Consider the following 20,297-nt stretch of genomic DNA (forward strand, 5'->3'; position numbering starts at 1 on the left):
GAAAAGAAAGTACAGAGATTTCTCATATACTTCCTGCCCCTAAACATGCACAGCCTCCCCCATTATCAACATCCCTTCCCCACATTGTGGTACATTTCTTACAACTCATGATCCTACATTGACACATCATAATCACCCAAAGTTTACATTATGATTCACGCTTGGTGATGTACATTCTGTGTGTTTGGACAAATGTATAATTGCATGCATCCATCATTATGGTATCACACAGCCCTAAACATCGTCTGTGCTTCACCCCTTAAGCCCCGATCTTTTTACTGTCTCCATAGCTTTGCCTTTTCCAGAATGTCATACAGTTGGAGTCATATGTAGAATTTTCAGATTGGCCTCTTTCACTTAGTTATATGCATTTAAGTTTCTTCCATGTTTTTTTCATGGCTTATTAGCTCGTTTCTTTTTTGCACTGAGTAATATTCCATTGTCTGGATATACCACAGCTTATTTATCCATTCACCTACTGAAGGACATCTTGGTTGCTTCCAAGCTTTGGCAATTATGAATAAAGCTGCTATAAACATCTGTGTGCAGGTTTTGTATGGACAGAAATTCATTTTCAGTTCAATTCGATTCATTTGGGCAAATACCTTACCTCCTTGCTTAGGTGTTTTATTCTTTTTGATGTAGTTGTAAATGGAATTGTTTTCTTAATTTCTCTTTCTGATAGTTTGTTATCAGTGTATAGAAAAGCAAAAGATTTTTGTATATTGATTTTGTATTCTGCAACTTTACCGAATATGTTTATTAATTCTAACAGGCTTTTTTTTGGTGGAGTTTTTAGTGTTTTCTCTGTATAATATCCGTCATCTGAAAGTAGTGACAGTTTTACTTTTTCCTTTCCAATTTGGATGTCTTTTATTTTTTCTTGCCTAATTTCTCTGGCTATGACTTCCAGTACTATGTTGAATTAAGGGTGAGAGTCAGCCATCATGTTTTAAAATAAACTTTCTGTCCCTTTCTCCCTCTCATCTTTTCGGACCCCAGTGATACATAGATTGTTTTTCTTAATGGGGTCCTGTAAGTCCCAGGTTCAGTGGTTAGGGATCAGGGCAGACAGCAGTGGTGGCCAGAGCCAGTGGTATACACACACTTAGCTGAGAGGGCCAACTGCAAGTGCCTCAGTAGGGGTAGTGCTGGTTGCAAACACACAAATAATGGTGGGATCTAGTGCAAGCAGCAAAGGCTGGGGTCAAATGCAGGAACACTAGCAGTTGCAGTGGCCCTGGCTGTACACTACTGTGGGTGCTGAGTCTTGCTATGGGTGCATGGCAGTGAATACTGTTGATGGGAGTCAGGCTGGGGGCATTCAGTTGCACAGCTCAGGGAGCTCGCTGCAAGTGAGCCCAGTGGTAAGAGAATGGGTCGAATTGGGGCTCACAAGGAGCTGTGAGGACCTTGGCTCTTGGTGAACACATCTGTGGCTGCAGGATCTTGAAGGCTGTTGACAGGCATCAGGTCAGCACCGTGCAAGTGCACAGCTTGAGAGCCTAGCTCCAAGTATGCATACAGTGGTGGGGGTCAGAGTGGAGGCTGAGGCTGGTGTCTAGTACTCATGAAGCTGTAGAGGCCTTGTTTGGCTGCTGGTGTGGGTCCTGGGCTCTGGCAGGGGTAAGGTAGGGGAGGGATTGTTGAGGAGTCAGGCAGCTGGCAAACATGAAGACTTGTAGGGTGAAAACTGGTAAACTCTGCAGGAGGTCCACAGGGTCTGTACTGGCCATTGATTTCTTCAGTGGTGTAACTGTTGGGGCCCTCTTCAGAACTGGCCGCTGGAAACCATGGTTGCTTCTACTGCATGGCTGATACTGGTAGTCCTGGCTCTTCTTCCTTGTTCTTAACCTTCTCTATACATCTCAGCTTTGTCTCTGGGTGGGGTGAAGCCAAAGCTGTTCCTTCATATAGTGCCCTGAAAGGCTGGGGAAGCTGGTCACTTGTCTTGCTTTTCCTTTCCCAGGAAGGGAAATTCTTTCTAGTTGGGGAGTTTCCTCTTGGCTGTGAGGAATGCCGGCTTGGGGAATGGGTTGATGCAGCCAAAATGAAGCTGTTCTTTCTTCCCTTTTTGTGTGGTTATTGTCAAGTTCCTTCTCTGTTGAAGTTTCTTAAGTGGACTTCAGAACTCTCCCAGAGCTGTTTTGTCCATGGATAGCTGTATAATTGTTGATCCTTGTGGAGGCACAGGGGTGAGGGTTTCCTACTTTGCCCTCATGGTGACCTCACTCTTAAGTAATTTGTTTTTGTTTGCATCCAAATTGCTCTCTATTGTTCCCAGTTTCTGTTTCTCTGATTCTGGGACTTCTGAGGTGCTCAATGGGAGAAATCTACCCATTGTATTCTAGGCACTGTTCTCTTTTGCCTGTGTTGAATCTTAGGCTGATTCATCCAACTATCAATCCCTTACATCTCTCATATTCCTGAAATTCCTGAAACCCTGTGGTTGATTGAGGTGAATCCTTGCTGTGTATATATGTGTGTGTGGGTGCACGTGTGCACATGCATGTGTGTGTTTTACAGATAGTAGATAACAGATAAAAATCTTCTTTACTTTTCTTTCCTTAATTTAATGATAGTTTAGAGGTGGAGGAAATAGTCCTAAGTGGCTTAATTCACTCAAGTATCTTCTTAAAACCACTAAATTGAATTTTGGTCAGGGGAATAGCATCTACAGGATTTAGAAGGTATGTAAGTGCTGTGCTGTTCTCAAAGGATTTATTTTTCAATCTTTTAATGATTACTACTTCTTTGATCTACTTCCAAATTTCCTACATGCATCACATACATTTTAAGGTCATAAATTATCTGTATTACCTTAGCACTTTTATTTTGTAGCTTTAAGAAATAATTGTATCAAAATGTTTGGAAACAATTTTCTTGATGTAAACACAGCCTAAATTCATCCCAGTTGGGCTACTATTTAATGACTTGGATTTCAGCTAGATTGACTACACTTAAAAGAATGGCATGTGTAGCCTCTAATGATCCACTGGTAACTTAAAAGTCAAATTAAAGACCTATAAACCCAGTCATCTGTGACAGTGACTTTAATCACCTCTTGGAGGAATTTACTAGGAACCTAAATTTTTCTAGTTCAGAAAACAACTTTCTTATATCAAATGGAAATCTCAGGTAAAATGTTTGATAGTGAAGAAGGAAAACTTAAGAATGTGTCATGTCTATGTTTTCTCATCAGAAATATGATGAGATATAGTTTTTTTCAATTAGTTTTTAAAGAAAGGATATTCATAAAATGACAAAAAGTAAATGAAATACAGTTTATTCATAATATAAAAGTTTCTTGATAAAAATGATTTTCCATTTTAACCCAAATGGTATGGAATGAGTACGATAAATGATAATGCTAATATAAAATGTGTGTTGAATTTTCTCTTTTATTTTTAAATAAATGAGATTATTTATACACAAAGCAGAGCTATTATTAGTTATTAAAATGTAAACAAAAAGAACAAAGAGTGTTGCTCATCATCCCCTTGTACAAAAGGTTATGTTACAACCCACCAACAGTGTGCCCTGAGGGGAATTCAGGATGGAAAAAACAGGATGAAGCATTCTGTGTTTTGGATATTTGGGTACCTAGATAATTAAGTTGCGTATCTAAGGAAAATTTCAATGACCCCAGATTTGTGCATACACAGAAAAGCACTAAAATCATTAACTTGAGATATCCGCTCTTTGTGACTAGCAGTAATCTTTTTATGCTTGACTACATGTATTTCACAGCCAAAAAAGTATCTATATATATATTTGCTTGTCCCCTGTCTCTTCAGAGCTGTTCCTCAGAACTGAGAGGCTGTTTCCCCAGCTATAGTCCTCATTAAGGTCCCCACATAAAACTGAAACCCATTGATCTTACATTGTATGTTTTCTTTCAGTTGACAAGAACAAGAGCTAGTATTTCCTGAGTGTTTATTATGTGCCAGGCCCTGTCCCAGAAGTTGTATAAATATTATCTGAGTTAATCCTCACAACATTTCTATGAGATAGGATTCATCATCATTCCAATGTTAGGATAAAGAAGTGGAGACTTAGGGACTTCCCTGGTAGTCCAGTGGTTAAGACTTTGCCTTCCAGTGCGGGGGGTGTGGGTTCGATCCCTGGTCGGGGAGCTTAGATCCCACATGCCTCGTGGCCAAAACACCAAAATATAAAAACCAGAAGCAATACTGCAACAAATTCAATAAAGACTTAAAAAAAAAATCTTAATTAAAAAAAAAAAAAGAAATGGAGACTTAGAAAGTTTCACTTTTTTGCTATGTCCCCAAATCAGTAAGTGTTGGAGTATTAGAATCAGGCAGCCATACTCTGAAGATCTGTTTTTCAAGAATATTTAATTTTCTTGGTCCTTGGAATACAACGATGGAAATATGTTGTCTTTATCCTCAAGAACAGTACAGTTTGTTTCAATAAAAGATAATTGTTTTATAGGGGTAATCTGGTTGAATAAAAGTGTGAGTATGAGTCTGCCTAAGCAGTTTATGAAGATACAGAAAAGGTAGAGTTTGTACTAAATGTTCTAGAATGAGTAAAAGTTTTTCAACTGCTAAAGCGAGGGTTGGCATTCAGGGTGAAGAATTAGTGGGTGATATTCTAAAGGTTTATGAGAGCATTATATAGCTGAGAAAGAAAAGTAATTGATATTAAAGTTTCGAAGCAGAATGTCTTCTTAAAAAAAATAAGTCCTGTAGTTTTGACAACTCTCTCTCGCTCTCTCAATTTTACACACACGCACACACACACACACACACGTTACCTGAGAAAAGATATGTTTCAGGTTCCTAAGTTACTGAGAAATGACACCTCTATTTTTTCCACTGTTTCTACTGAACAAAATAATTTGGTCTTTATTGGACAGCCCTAAAGGGTTAGAATGTAGACTTCATCCAGCAGAGCAGCTGCAGTTTTCTCTTATTTTCACTTATCTTTATCCTTAACAAAACAATTACAAATAAATGCGACGCCTAGGCTGTTGCTGACACGGATGTGAGGGTAAATATGGCAGCAGCCTGGTAGACTTAAGCATTTAAAAATGTGAATCACCTAAGGTAAGGAATATCCAGTTTCAATGGATTCAGCTAAAAAGCAATAACATTTTCAGTGGAAGACTAAAGTATCTTTAGTCTGGGAGAAAGTTAAACTGTATAAACTGTAAACTGAAAGTTAAACAGATTATCTTTTGAAAGTCTCTTTCTAGTTGTAAGAAAATGTAAAACTAATAAGAAGACTGATATATACTGATTCTTATTTGGAAATCTCACAGGAGCGTAGCCTTAGTAATTAGAATAATCATGGAACTATTGTAGATATGCATTTATCTCCAACTACATCCATATAATTAAGCAATTAAAAATTATATAATTTTAATTATATATATAATATATATTATATATATAATATATAATTAAAAATTATAATTTGTTTTCTAGTACAAAATAGTACAAAATATATATATAATATATAATTTAAAATTTATATAATTAAAAATTATATATAATATATAATTAAAAATATATAATTAAAAATGATGATTTGTTTTCTAGTACAAAATAATTATATATATTATATATATATAATATATAATTAAAAATTATAATTTGTTTTCTAGTACAAAATAAAAATATTCTGAAAAAAATTCCATATGGATGGGGAGAAGGGAGGCAAACATTTCTCACGGTCTTACTATCCAGAGAAAATCATGTTAATGCTTGGTGTTTCTTTTCAATATCCTTATAAATGAAGTATGAATATTGCCATATTTCTTTATTAAAAGTGGGCATAGATTTTTAGGATTGTAATATGAATAACTTGATAATTATGGTACTTTATGACAATTCTTTTTTTTATTGAAGTATAGTTGATTTACAATGTTGTGTTAATTACTGCTGTACAGCAAAGTGATTCAGTTATACATATATATACACTCTTTTTTATATTCTTTTCCATTATGGTTTACCATAGGATATTGAATATAGTTCTCTGTGCTATACAGTAGGACCTGGTTGTTTATCCATTCTGTATATTAAAGCTTACATCTGCTAACCCCAACCTCCCACTCCAGCCCTCCCCCTCCCCCTCGGCAACAACCAGTCTGTTCTCTATGTCCATGATTCTGTTTCTGTCTCATAGATAGGTTCATTTGTGTATAACAGAACTCTTTATATATTTCTGCTTTGAGTGGGCTGGTAATCAGCATCAAATCCATGGGATTTTGCCTGTAAGCCATCAGATTCTATTCCCACTGTGGCTCCTCTTAGATAAATACCAAATGATGGATCCTTTTTTGATATGAAGCAAATACCCACTTGGGCCAATTAGCATTTGGTAGCTGTGAGAAATTTTGGAAAGCTAAGGTAGTCTGATTATCAGCTGGGGTCTCCCTGCTGCTTCAGAAGTCGGTATGTTTAGCTTGAGCCTCCATTTCAGACCCTTTAGAGGTTCACAGCCCTCTTCAGCACTTGTGTAAATTCCCTTAGGACTTTCATTCTTCAGTAACCTCTTGCTTTTAGCCTCTGGTTCTGTTGACTTGGTTCAGGTTATAGATTATCTCACCTCCTCTAAAGGTTGGCTCAGACCTGGAATTCATCTCTGTTCTGTGACTTACATCAAGTGAACAAACAAACAAACAAACAAAACTGTTACTCAAGCCATATGCCTGCCTAAGCTTAGGAGAGAGGTGTGTGACTGAATGAGTTTGGGTGTTTAACATTCTCACAGCATAACCAACTTATAATCAGATATTTCTGTCTTAAAAGTTCTTTGGCTACCCTACAACAGGGGGTTATTAATGGGCATCTCACCTCATATAGCACTTTTGCCTGAAACTAGTTTGCTAAATTCTTTTCCTCTTGTCATTTTCCTAATTTTTTTACCTTATCCCCTTTTCCTCTCTTGCCCCAAGTAATCCCAACTTATTCTCAATTTTTGAAGAGGAATAAATTCATGTCTTTCCAGCTCCTAAACTCAAAATACTGCATATGCAAACTCACGAAGAAGCTCAGAAGAATGGTGTATTTCATTTATACGTAGAAAGAAATGCCGTAAATAGCATTATTTTCTTTCCATTATACAAGTTTTTAAAATAAAATAATTCTCATTTTTTTCATAAATTATTGTCAAAACCAAATATCTAGATCTAGCAATTAGAAAATTAATAAGTGCACCTGTTCTTTTTTCTTCTTCCTTTTCCTCCTCCACTTCTTTTTCTTCATCTTATTTATTTTACTTTTTCTTATACAAATAATTCTATAAAGATATTTGTATTTTAAGTACTTTTAAAATATTCTGAAATTCAGAGTTTTGAAGTAAAATACAAATAAAATCATGTGAATTTCTTTAAAAATGTAACTACTTGCTCAGTAACTATGACTAGTTAGTTAGTGTATCATATACTCAACATGATATGGTGTAATATTAATTTTATAGTTATTTTATTCTTATGGATGAGGCAGTTTAATGTGTGATAAAGTTAAGAAGGTACAGATTCCAGATCCAGTGGCAAATTTGGGAATGAGGAGCAGAAATACAAAATATTAGCTGTGGTAAAGATAACTAAGATTAAGATAAGGTGGATGAGCACGAGGCCTCTGAATTCCATTATTTTGTTACAATATCTTGCAGAGAATGTTCTTTGTTCACCAATGGCTTGCACTGTGTCAATTTTAGTGCCCTCATTTTAAAACCTGTACGTTTACAACTACTCTTGGGGTTCTAAAATAGGAGAGACAGTCGAGAATTCAGAGAAGTTCAAGTGGTTCCTTATGGCTCGAACATAGATTAGGAATATGGCAAGAGTCAAGGTTGAAGCTATGGGCAGGGCCCCATTAAGGGAGTCAGGTTATGGGGAGGGAGAACTTATATACTTCATTAAAGAATGCATACTCTATTCTGTAGACAGTAAGGAACCATAGAAAAATTTAAGTTGAAAGTGATTTGGTCATTGTATTGGGAGATGTTCTTTATTAATAATGCTATTTATTTGTTGATTGATTTTCCTTACTGGAGAAGAAAGAGCAGTGCCCTTGGCTTGGAATTACACAGTACCCCTGGCCTGTCTTTTAACTACTTGGACCTTTGAAATTGAGGTACTATTGATAGTTATGGCCATGAATAAATTACTACTATTCATACATGCTTTTTTTGCAGTTTCATTAAAACCTGGTTGTATACTTGTCAACATCTTTCATTACATTTCATTACACTTCTCAGAAGAAAAGCAGATTGAGAGTGACTAATGGAGAGAGCATAGAGAGGCAAGTAGGAATACCAGCTGGAGATCTGTTATCTTCACGAAGGTTGATGTGACCCGAACTAAGGAATCGTTTTTGTGGATGGAAATTTGGGGATGCATATGAAAATGTCAAGTGGTATAATTAGAAAATGCTCAGCAATAGGATGTGGAAAATGAGGAAGAGAAGGGGAGGTAGATAGTTACAACTGTTTTTGTGTGTGATTGATTGTACACTGATATGCAGAGAAATCCAAATAAAGGATTAGACATTGTTAGAAAACTGGTGTGAGTGGGTTGGCAAACGTTAGTTTTGAACACATTGAGTGTAAATGTTCTGATTCTTGATGCTTTGTGTTTCAGAACCCTCTACTACTTGCTTTAAATTTATGTTGAATTTTCACTAAAAGAGGAAATTTCATCTTTACAATTGAGCAAAGACAAATGATATCTATGGTAATATAAATAATAATTGCAACAGTCTAAGAATAACCTCCAACTAACCTATGCTTCTCAGTGACAGCTGGAAAGATTTTGGCCCATGCCTTCCAGTCATCCTTTATTCTTATTTTTTTACTAGCATTATATTTGTTAAGAAATGAGACCTTATATCTAGTTTAAGGAACTAGGTAAATTTAACAATGTTAAAATTATAAAACTTAATTGTCATTAACTACACATTCTTTTTTCAAATTATTTTTCATTATGGAAATTCTGAAATATATGCAAAATTAAAGACAATTGCTTAATAAACCCCTGACGCCCAAAACTCAGTCTAAGCAATTATGGCTGTTTCATTTAATTTCCACCTACTCCCTTCTTTAACTCTCTGGAACGCTAAAAGCAAAACAGCTTTACTGAATCATAATCATAACCATTTTTAGTGTAAAACTCAGTATCTTTTAGTAAGTTTACAGAGTTGTACAAATATCACCACACCAGTTGTAGAACATTTTTAATCACACCAAAGAGATTCCTTGTACCCATTTTCCTTTACTCTCTTTCCCACCCACCCTGAGCCCTCTGCAACCACTAACCTGCTTTCCATCTCTATAGATTACAACATTCTTTTATTGGTAATGGGAATGATATTTATTATAGAGCTGTTTTATCTGAGGAAGTTTCTCAAACCATATTTATATGATTTTTGGTAATCTTATCATTGTAAGTAGTCATTATCACCATTTTAGAGATGAGGAAATGTAGGATTAATTGATTAACTGATATACTCAAGATCACATCTTGGAGATGGTGAAGAAGTCATTCGATCTAAACCTGACAGAAACCCAGGCTCCTTTTTCTACACACACTGCTTTATAGCTTATGCCATAGTGTTTACAAATATTCTTAGTGTTTCACATATTCAATTATCCATCAAACAATCATTAGCTAAATTTAAGTGTATCAGGCATTGGGGTCTCAAACATAGCTTTGTTTCTATTGTTAAGGGACTCATAGTATGTGGAAGAATATGACAAATATGTGGGGGCTATTGATAAATTAGTGTAGTATATATATGTATCTGTGTATCTGTATACATAGTGTATGTGTCTGTGTATGTGCATGTATATGTATATGTATGTGTGTGTACAGAAGTGATCAATTCTGCCTGGAGATTCACAAATGGCTTCCCATCAGAGAAGGTGTTTGAGTTGACACTTCATGAAAGGGTTTACAAGTTGAACGAGGGGTCTTAAGGTCATTCCAGCTAAGAGGAAAGGCATTGCAAAGACACACTGGTATTATTTTGCCCATCACTCTTCTCATTTTTTTTCTCCTTTTCCTTCTCATTCATGCTCTTCTTTCCTCTCCCCCTTTCTCTCTGGCATATGCTTTGCTCTTCAATTTCTTTTCTCTCTAATGCCTTCCTCTAGACTTCTGCAAACCCATAGGTAACTTTGTACAAATTTTTAAAAAAGATGTCCTTTCCTTGAAGTATGCAACCCTGTACCAAGATGCAGGAGACAAGTGAGTAAATCTGAGGTTCATCTCCAGTCCCCACTCTCTAGAGGCCCTGAGTAGGGCACATCCTGCACCACCTGATGAGATGAGGTGGTTCTAAACTCCTCTTGATGCACGTGTCTTCCCTTCCTTTAATCTCCTGAGATATCTTTCTTTTCTCCTCTTATTCTTTTTTCTTCCCTTTCTCATTCTTTTTCTGTTCTACTGTCTTTTTCTTTTTACCATTACCTCTGCTCTACTGATCATAATATGAAACTTAAGTAGACATTTAGAGATTTTTATTTACTTAACTAAAAATAAATGAGATAAATAAATGCTTTCATTATGTACACGAAAAACACATAAGTAAATGTGCTTTTATATGTGTCCCTGAAAAAAAAATCCTTACGATGATTTTCTGTAGAAAAATACTTTCCCTATCTGTTTGATACTACTAAAAATGGCTAGTTATTTTCTTCCTGACAGAAAATGTGCTGCCATTTGTCATGAGCTATGGAAAAATCTGTGAGCAATAGTGTTGCATCAGTAGAAACACTTTCCTTCAGATTGCTAGAAATCATCGAAATGAAACCTGTAATGCTTTTCAGTAGGCTCTGGCATAACATTTTGTAAGTAAAGGCAGCAATGATATGCTTTGTTGCAAAGGTTGGAATGATCTAGGTAGGACTTTCTAGGCAGTTTGGATACTAGAATGGGAAAAACTGAGAAATCAGTTACCTGACAGTCAGCAAAAATGAAAAGTATCTCTGTAAGCATGCTGCAGAGGGCAAATTGAAATGATCAAATAACGTATACTCTATCAATAAAAAGATCTACATGAAACTCTGGACATGGGGCAGTGAATAAAAAGTTGGGAAGGAGACTCTGGCAGAGAGTGCAGAAGTCCATAAGCAAATGGTTATGTTGGATTTGCAGGTTACAACTTAATTCTGGCTGCACATGAGAATTACTTGGAGTACTTTAAAAAAAAAAATACCAGCGCCAATGAGGTGCCTGAACAAGGTTTGTTTTGTCTTGGTTTATTTTGCTCTCCAAGTGATTCTGGTGATCTCATGAGGGCTGAGAACCACAATATTACACGACTTGTCCACAAAACTCTTTCCTGTCATTTTTTAGTGAGGAGCAAAAACTACGAGATTAACTGCTTTATATCATCTGTTGTAAAACTACAGGCATTAATGGGGAACCAAACCAAAAATACTGAAATTTAACTATGATGCACCTCGCCCCGTCTAAGCTTCATTATTTTAAAACCAGAACGGGAGGAAACTGGGGACTCTTTTCTCTGAATCATACTAATACTAATAGAGAATTACTGTTTTTCTTCATTTTGTGGCATACCAGGAGGTGTTGTAAAAATATCAGCTATATGTACCTCTAAAAGTTATTGTTCCTTTAAAGAAACTTAAAAAATCTAGTTATTGAAATATTGTTTTGAGGAAGTCCATGTGGGGGAATCATGCATGTGAGTTGTGAACAATAAGGGAGAGACCAATAACATCAAATTTGTTACTCATGTCGATGTTCATATTAGTTGTCTAATCTCTGCCAGAAGAGGGACGGTCTCTGTCTTGTTCATTGTCAGAGAGATGCCTGGCACTGAGCCTGGAAAAGAGTAGGTGTTCTGTAAATGTTTATTGAATGAATAGAATTTACTAGAAGGGAAGGAAGAAGCTGATGGTAGGAAACCTGTTAGAGAAAACATCAAGTGCTGAATGTGTCCATGGCTAGCGGAGAGGGGAAAACCTTACTTGATGTAACAATCTTGGGTGTCTCATAGAATTAGACCCCAGATTTTGGTGGCAGGAGAGGGGCATCACTAGGGTTGGATGAGTCTTGGTGAAGGGGTGTATATATTGTTTGAATTATCAGGCTGATGCCTGATCCAACTCTTTGGGTTCCACCTCCTGCGGAAGCAAGAGAAGCTAGGCCCCAGGAACAGGCAGTCACGATCTCAGAGGAATCACTATTTTAATGTAGTATTCATTTTAGGGTAGGAAATACCACAAGAGAATGCTCTGACATAATGAAGAATGAGAGACTTGGGGGCAAGGGGAAGTTGGAGTTGCTCTTTAAAACATTGTTTTAAGACGGATAATTTCATTAAATCTTTGTGACTTCGTTGGGATAGATTTGGATAAGCTTCTTCTGTTTTCTCTGAATTCTTACAGTTAAGGAATACCTGTAACCACACACCACCTAGCAAAATTGTACCTTCACACATTTCATTTGTATTATGTTACACTGTTATATTAATTGTATTATATATATTACCTTGCAGTTTGATATATATTACCTCTTCTTGTTCAATTCTGTTTTTTTAAAATGGATTTTTCTCTTTTCAGCAACACAGGGTGAGAGTGAACAGGAAGAACAATGATAGACTTTTAACGAAAGTTACTGAGCAAACACTATCCAAAATCTGATAATATAAATATAGGAAATGGAAAGTAACAGAAAAGGAAGACAAAAAACCCCCCACATTTTTATCAGAGGAACCTATCATATTAAACATCAACTTTCCCTTATTTACAGACATAATAATTTTCTATATTTATAAGAAACAGATATTCCTGCCAATTGGGTGATAGAAGATACCACTTCAGCTTTTTTTTTTTTATTTTCAAAATTCTGACAAAACTTTTGTCAAAATTTATGAGGAGAATTTCAAAAGAAAGTTATTAAACTGTGTTGGACAATCATTTAATAATAGAGAAAAAATGTCAATGTCAGCAGTTAACGTTAGCCAAGTCAGCCAGCATTATAACTCAATAATTCCAACTTAGGCTCGATATGAAATAGTAGAGACACAAAAGGAAAAGCCACGTGTTTTTGTTGTTGTTGTTGTTGTTTGGGAAGTCTTGCCCTTAATTGGAACTCATTTGACTCAAATATAAAATCTCAGGAAATTCAAGCCAGTAGAAATTCCACTGATTTCTTGGCCAACAAAGTAGCACTGTGGAACAGCTGAAAACCACATTTTCATGTGTTTGTAATTTAATTCTCTTCTACCACCTGCATGTGGCAAACAGTTTCCTCACAGTTGCCAATTATAGCTTTGCCAGCTGCTGGACAAAATGGAGGATAAATTTAACTCGTAAAAAACATTTTGATTCACTAGTTATGCTTACATGTCAGTCATATAGACTGGCTGTCATTCTCATTGGTCATCTAGAATTTGCTACTGCATAAGTGGAGTGGGTACTGTAGGCTCAGGCAGTTGGCACTGTGCTGAGATAATAATTGCTGTTTGAAACTGTTCATCAAAGCTATTTAAACTCAAGGGAAAGGATGGGCAAACCTGTCATAAGTTTCTCTGTATATCTGATTAGCTGAGACAGTTAAAATAAAGGGAGGGGTTCAGCTGAATAAGTGAATTGACATTAGAATTCTACATACTTGGATTTGAATTCTGCTTCCTCCTTATTGCAGTGTGACTTAGAAGCAAGTTTTATTATCCTTCTAAGTTACAGTTTCTGTATCTATAATATACAGATGTATTTCTACCTTAAATATTTATTAAGTCTTTATTATGTACCAGACGCGGAATAAGTGCTAGGGTTACAGTACCCAGCAAAACAGCTATGGTTATTGATTTAATGGAGCTTAGAGCATAGAGAGGGAGATGCATTAAGAATATCCACGAATAAACCTATTATTTCAAATTGGCAAACTGTTGTGAAGGACAGTATTGTGAACTATGAAAGATCATAATATGAGAGCCTAATTTAGATTGAATAGTGAAGTTTTCTCTGAAGAAGTTATGTTTGATTTGAGATTGGAGTAATGAATATAGATACTTTGTAAAATGGTAAGAGCAAGGAAGGGAAAAAAAATTCATTTTACGAACAGGAAACAGCATGTGCAAAGGGCCAGCACTTTCAAGGACCTGACTTTAGATAAAAGAGCGATAATGGTGTGACTCGAGGCTAGAGATGGAGATTACAGAGGGACTTGGCCATATAAGAATTTGAAATTTCATCTTAAAAGCAATATGAAAAAAGGTTAAAGCAGAAAAATGATAAAATCAGATTTGTATTTTTAAAAGGTCAGCTCATGTACTGTTTTGAGAATGAACTAGGGAAGGGAGACAGTGTAGATGAAAGGAGAATGGCATAAGCTGGGTGGGTCTAGGTGTGGTCCTGGGGAAATATGATGGTAGCTTCTAATAAGGTTGAGATGAAAAGAAAGGATGGAATTCACAGACAGTTAAAGAAAACATCATTAGACTGGTGATTAATAGCGCATAGAGGAAGGGGTGGTAAAGAAGAGAGACTTGTCAGTGTTGATTCTTGTTCAGTCTTGAGGAACTGAATATATTGTACCATTCAGTGAACAAGGAAACATCAAAGTAAACTAGCTTAGGAGGAAAGAACTTCTGGACATGTTGAGTTTGAGGCAACTTTGATCCATTTGATACATCCAGGAGATCTTGCAGATATGTAGATCTAAAGCTGTAGAACAGGTCAAAAATAATGATATAAAATTGGGACTTATCAGTGATTGGATGTTTATAGAAGTCATAGATGTAGATTAGATTGCCTGGGTAGAAAACACAGTATAAGAAAGTAGAGTATAAGAATAGAAGAGGGACAATAACTGAGCCTTTAGAGATATCAGTATAGTCTAGGTAAAACACCAGATGCAGGTGAGGGTAACTGAGAAGGAGTGATTGAAAATTTAGGAGGAATGTGGCATCGTTGGTGAGTATATATTTCACTCAGTAAAAAAACTGCTAAACTGTTTTTGAGAATAGCTGTACCATTTCGTGTTTCCTCCAGCAAAATATGTGAGTTCCAGTTTATCCACGATCTTGACAAGCACTGGGTGGTGTCAGTTCTCAGCCTTAAATTTTTTTCCCATATTATTAGGTGTGTCTAGTACTATTTCAGTGTTTTAATTTGCATTTCCCTAATGGCTAATAAGTTTGGGACTTTTTTCATATGCTTATTAGTTGTACATCTTCTGCATGTCGTCTTTGGTGAGGTATTTGTTCAAATATTTTGCCCACTTAAAAAATGGGGTTATTTATTTTTTACTGCTGAGTTTTGAGAGTTCTTTGTATATATTGGATATAAGTCCTTTGTTGGATATGCAAAGTATTTTTCCCCACCCTATATAGCTTTTCGTTTTCCTTTTGCAGAAGAAAAGTTTTTTGATCTTGATGATGTCCAGTTTATCGTTTTGCTTTTTATAAATCATGCCTTTGCTGTTTTATCTGAGAACTCTTTGAAAAGACCATCATTTCTACACTGAAATTTCTTTACCTTTGTAAAAAGTAATTATCCATATATGTATGGGTTCATTTCTGGATTCTCTATTCTGTTCCATTGATCTATTTGTTGATCTTGATACCACATTGTAACGTTGCATTAGATATTGAAATCAGGGGGTGTTAGTCTTTCAATTTTGTTCTTTATCAAGATTGTTTTGCCTATTGTAGGTCTTTTCCATTTCCATATGAATTTTAGAATCAGCTTGACAATTTTTATATAAAAGCCTGCTGGGGTTTTATTTGGAATTCGGTTGAATCTGTAGAACAACTTGGGGAGAAATGGGACTAGATAAGCTTCAGTGAGGGGAGAAATAAAATTCACATTTTGCCTGCAGTGGTTATGCCATTGAGCGCTGGTGTTTGGACTGGTGGGCAGAAGAAAATGTGAAGTGGGCTTTGAGAAAACATTGTGAAAAGGGGTAAAATATAGGAAAAGAATATTTGACTATTAGGAATGAAAATCTTGGTAGAATCGAATGAGTGATTATTGATTACTGTGGATTCAATACACATGCAAAAGACATTAGAAAGATATTGAGCGATTTAAATTTGAGAGAAAAGCACACTCTTTTCACATAGAAGGAACATTCAAGACTTAATGGCTACTCTAATGGAGTAATTATTTTAGCTGGGTTGGGGAGAGATTATACCAGAAGAGTTGAACTGAATTTTTGTACACTATAATTTCTGTCTTAAATAACAGTAAGCACTGTGATGCTATCCATTTCCCTAACTCAAATGTCTATAATTAAGCAACTGAATTCACCCCCTTACTTACTATGAATGTCAGAGTTTTTAAACCTTAATAGCTTTCACAATGCTCCTCAACTGAGCAAAATTTCAGACTAGAATAAAAATGTCTCAGGGATATCCAGGAGCTAATGAATAGATGACTTGTTTCCTTGTTCTCTATGTCTTTGTTAATAGATACAAAGAGAGCTATATTAGGTGATTTTCCTTATAGACCTTAAAGTTCCTGCTTTCTTAGCATATTTATTTCTTTTACTATTTTCATACTCAATACCATTTGAAATACTTAGAGAAATGCCTTAAGAGGTATGTAATGATGCAGAGACCAAGGAGTAAGGGACTAGTCAAGGAATTAGTATAGGAAGATGCCCATGAGGGTTGGATATACAAACAAAATCCTTTCCTTTTAATATGAAAGTGTTTCAAAGCAGGCTCTGTTGGCTTATCAACACCTCTCCCTCCTGCAATAGCAAAATAGGAGTTAACATTCCAAATGTTTACTTTATAAAATTCAGGTAGCTAAGGTCAGCTCTAACCCTGTGGAACACTAATTGCTTTGTTTCCCTGCATTTCTCAGGGACACTGTGGTTATGTGTAATAATTAAAATCAAGGCTTGAGATGAAGTAGAGTCTATACTTTGCAATAATCATCCTCTAAATGTGAGTCATTTTCCTGAAAGGGAGTTTCTAAAGGTCTGACATCACCTTATCATCAAGGGTTTAAAATTATCTGGAAAACCTGTAAACTTGTAGTGTAGATAATTTGATCTTTCTTCCTAGGGAGTGATCTTGTTCACCATCCACTTAACACATCTGTAATATCTTGGGACAGGGCTTTGAGGTGTTCATTAAGTGTTTGTTGAATATATTGAATGATTGATAGAACTGGGACTAGGATCTCAGTTCCCTTAATTACTAGTTCTTTTTTCTAATTACTTTAAAAGTAAAATTTAAGCTCCAACAAATTAGACACAGTAAATAAATTCCCATAAAAGAATCTGGTTTACAAGTGTTTTTTTAAAAAACCCAAGTAACAGTCCTACAGCCAACAAACTTACTATCCTTAAGAGTTTGGAAAAGTAGTTAAGATATCCCGCTAAGCCTCCAACAACTGACAAGTTTCCTTCCTTGTATTTTGAGTTGCTTCTTCATTGACTCACTGTGACGCCAATATTGCATTAGCCTGCTTTACAAAGGAGTAATGGAGAGATTAAGGAGGTTAAAACTTTTGGAGACATATTTGACAATAAAAATATCAAATCTTTCACTAGGCTACTGACAGCATTTGGACCACACACAGATCAAATCTTGAGGCATTCTGAGTCACAAAATTGAATTAAAAGGGCCAAGAAGCAATGTAAAATGAAACTCTGGGTTTCAACACACGTGGGACTTATTAACATAGCAGTCTCCACTTTTTTTGCAATACAAAAAATTCTAAATGTTGCCATCAAGATAACCTGGGAGTCTCAAATGATAGAATTAGTTATATAGCACAGGAGCTCATTAAAGGGAATATATGAAAGAGTTTTCTGAATTTTATTTTAGTCTGTATTTTCACAAATTCTCAAAGGCCTCCAGGGCTATATCTGTCATCACAGTTCTCAAGAGATGAGTAGTCTTTTTAAAAAATATAAGTTGTGGGGCTTCCCTGGTGGTGCAGTGGTTGAGAGTCCGCCTGCCGATGCAGGGGACACGGGTTCGTGCCCCAGTCTGGGAAGATCCCACATGCCGCGGAGCGGCTGGGCCTGTGAGCGTCTGGAGTCTGTGCTCCGCAACGGGAGAGGCCACAACAGTGAGAGGCCCACGTACCGCAAAAAAAAAAAAAAAAAAGTTGTGGAGAGTTGTTCATATAACAGTGGTGAGTTTCCTGTAGGAGTGTTACATTTACCTTTATAATTTAAAAATATTTTAAATTAAATACATAATCATGGTTTAAAATGTCCAATAATGCTAAACATTATTAAAAATGGTAATGCCTGCCACCTCCCCAACACTATCTTACAGTGTTTTGTTTATTACTTCTGGCATTTACTTCCATGTATCTAACCAATTAAATACTGCATGATTATTATTTTTATTTTTGCAGTATGCGGGCCTCTCACCGTTGTGGCCTTTCGCGTTGCGGAGCACAGGCTCCGGACGCGCAGGCCCAGCGGCCATGGCTCACGGGCCCAGCCGCTCTGCGGCATGTGGGATCCTCCCAGACAGGGGCACGAACACGTGTCCCCTGCATCAGCAGGCGGACTCTCAACCACTGCGCCACCAGGGAAGCCCCGATTTTACCTCTTTTATGTCCCCCTTTTCTGTTTCTTTAACTGTGTATGGTGATATTAAAAGTTTCTGTTAAATCCATGGTCATTCTTTCCATAGTATGATTACGTGAGAAAGGTTAACTGCCAAGCCAAGTAGTGTGCCTTGTTTACATTTCTGTTCTTGTACAACGTTTTGTTTTTCAGCTAAGAATCATATTTTTTCTGCTTTGAGAATTACCTAATTTTCTTTTCCTTTTGTTTTTTTTTTCTTTCATCTGCTTAATTTTCTTTAATCTATGATATCTTGGTTCTTTTATCCTCTCCAGGAGCTCGATAAAATGCCTTTCATTACAGTTTTCCACGGAGTCAAGTCTTATCAGTTACTATATCTGCTCCAGTTTTGTTTGTCTTTGGTAAATTGCTCATAAATCTGACACAATTCCGGTCTCCTCAGCTATAGCTGCTTGCTAAGATCTGCAGAAATGCTATTTTGGGAATTCCTTTTTCCTCTCCCCTTGGATCTCTAGTTTTCCAAATTCCATGTCTTCCCTCTTCCTTGCTGTATTTCCTCTGGTAGCTTCATGATACTGAAATCATGAGAGGTAAAATTTTGATATGCTTAATGTTAGAAAATGTTTTTTTCTCTACCCTATTTTTTGACTAATAATTTGGATTGAGATACACATTAGGCCAGAAATAATTTGGCCCTAGAAATAAGAAGGTCATGTTCCACTGCCTTCTAACCTTCATGTTGGTGTGACTTTTAGACAGATTGATAATGTTATTTCTCATTCTTTTTGTGTGACCTAATCCTTCTAGGATCATCTCTTTTTTCCTGTTGTTCTCAAATTGTATAAGGATGTGCCTTGGTGTAGATCTTTTTACATCCATTTTGCTGGGCACTCTTCAAAGGAGACTCATTTCCTTCTGTTCTAGAAAATCTTCGTGTAGTTTTTGTTTAAAATTATTTCCTTTCTTCCACTTTCTCTGTTCTTTTTTTCCAGGAGTGCTTCTTCCTCCCAGCTTAATTGAGATATAATTGACATATGTCTTTGTGTAAGTTTAAGGTGTACAACATGATAAATTTGACATATCTATATATTGTGAAATATTACCACAAGAGAATTTCTGGACATTTTTTAATTCACCTTTGGGATTCCTTGTGCCATCCATAATTCCTTCATTCTTTTCTTTATTTTCTCTCCCATCCTCTTCCCTTCCTGCTCCTCCCCTTCCCTCTTTTCCGCTTGTTCTCTCTCTTTCTCTTGCCTCCATCCCTTCCTGTCTTCCTGCCTTTCTTCTCTTTCTGGCCATCATTTTCTCTCTCAATACATTCTGGGAGATATATTTGATTTTATCATCTAACCTTTCTTTACTCATGGAAAAAAAAAACAACTTCATCTGCCATTTTTTTTTTTTTTTTTGTGGTACGCAGGCCTCTCACTGCCACGGCCTCTCCCGTTGCGGAGCACAGGCTCCGGACGCGCAGGCTCAGCGGCCATGGCTCACGGGCCCAGCCTCTCCGCGGCACGTGGCATCCTCCCGGACGGGGCACAAACCCGTGTCCCCTGCATCGGCAGGCGTACCCTCAACCACTGCGCCACCAGGGAAGCCCCTCTGCCATATTTTTAAAACCTGAGAACTTTATCTTGCTCTGTAAATGTTCATTTTGATCCTTGTAGTATTTTGTCTTTAATAGATGCATTATCATTTTTTATGTCACTGAGAATATTATTCATAGTTTAAAGTTTCTTCTGTACCTGCCATTGTCTGTGTCATCTGAATTTCTTTGTTTTCTTCTTGT

This window comes from Grampus griseus (genome assembly GCF_964374135.1).
Source record: "Grampus griseus genome assembly, chromosome: 7".
In the NCBI taxonomy this organism is placed as follows: domain Eukaryota; kingdom Metazoa; phylum Chordata; class Mammalia; order Artiodactyla; family Delphinidae; genus Grampus; species Grampus griseus.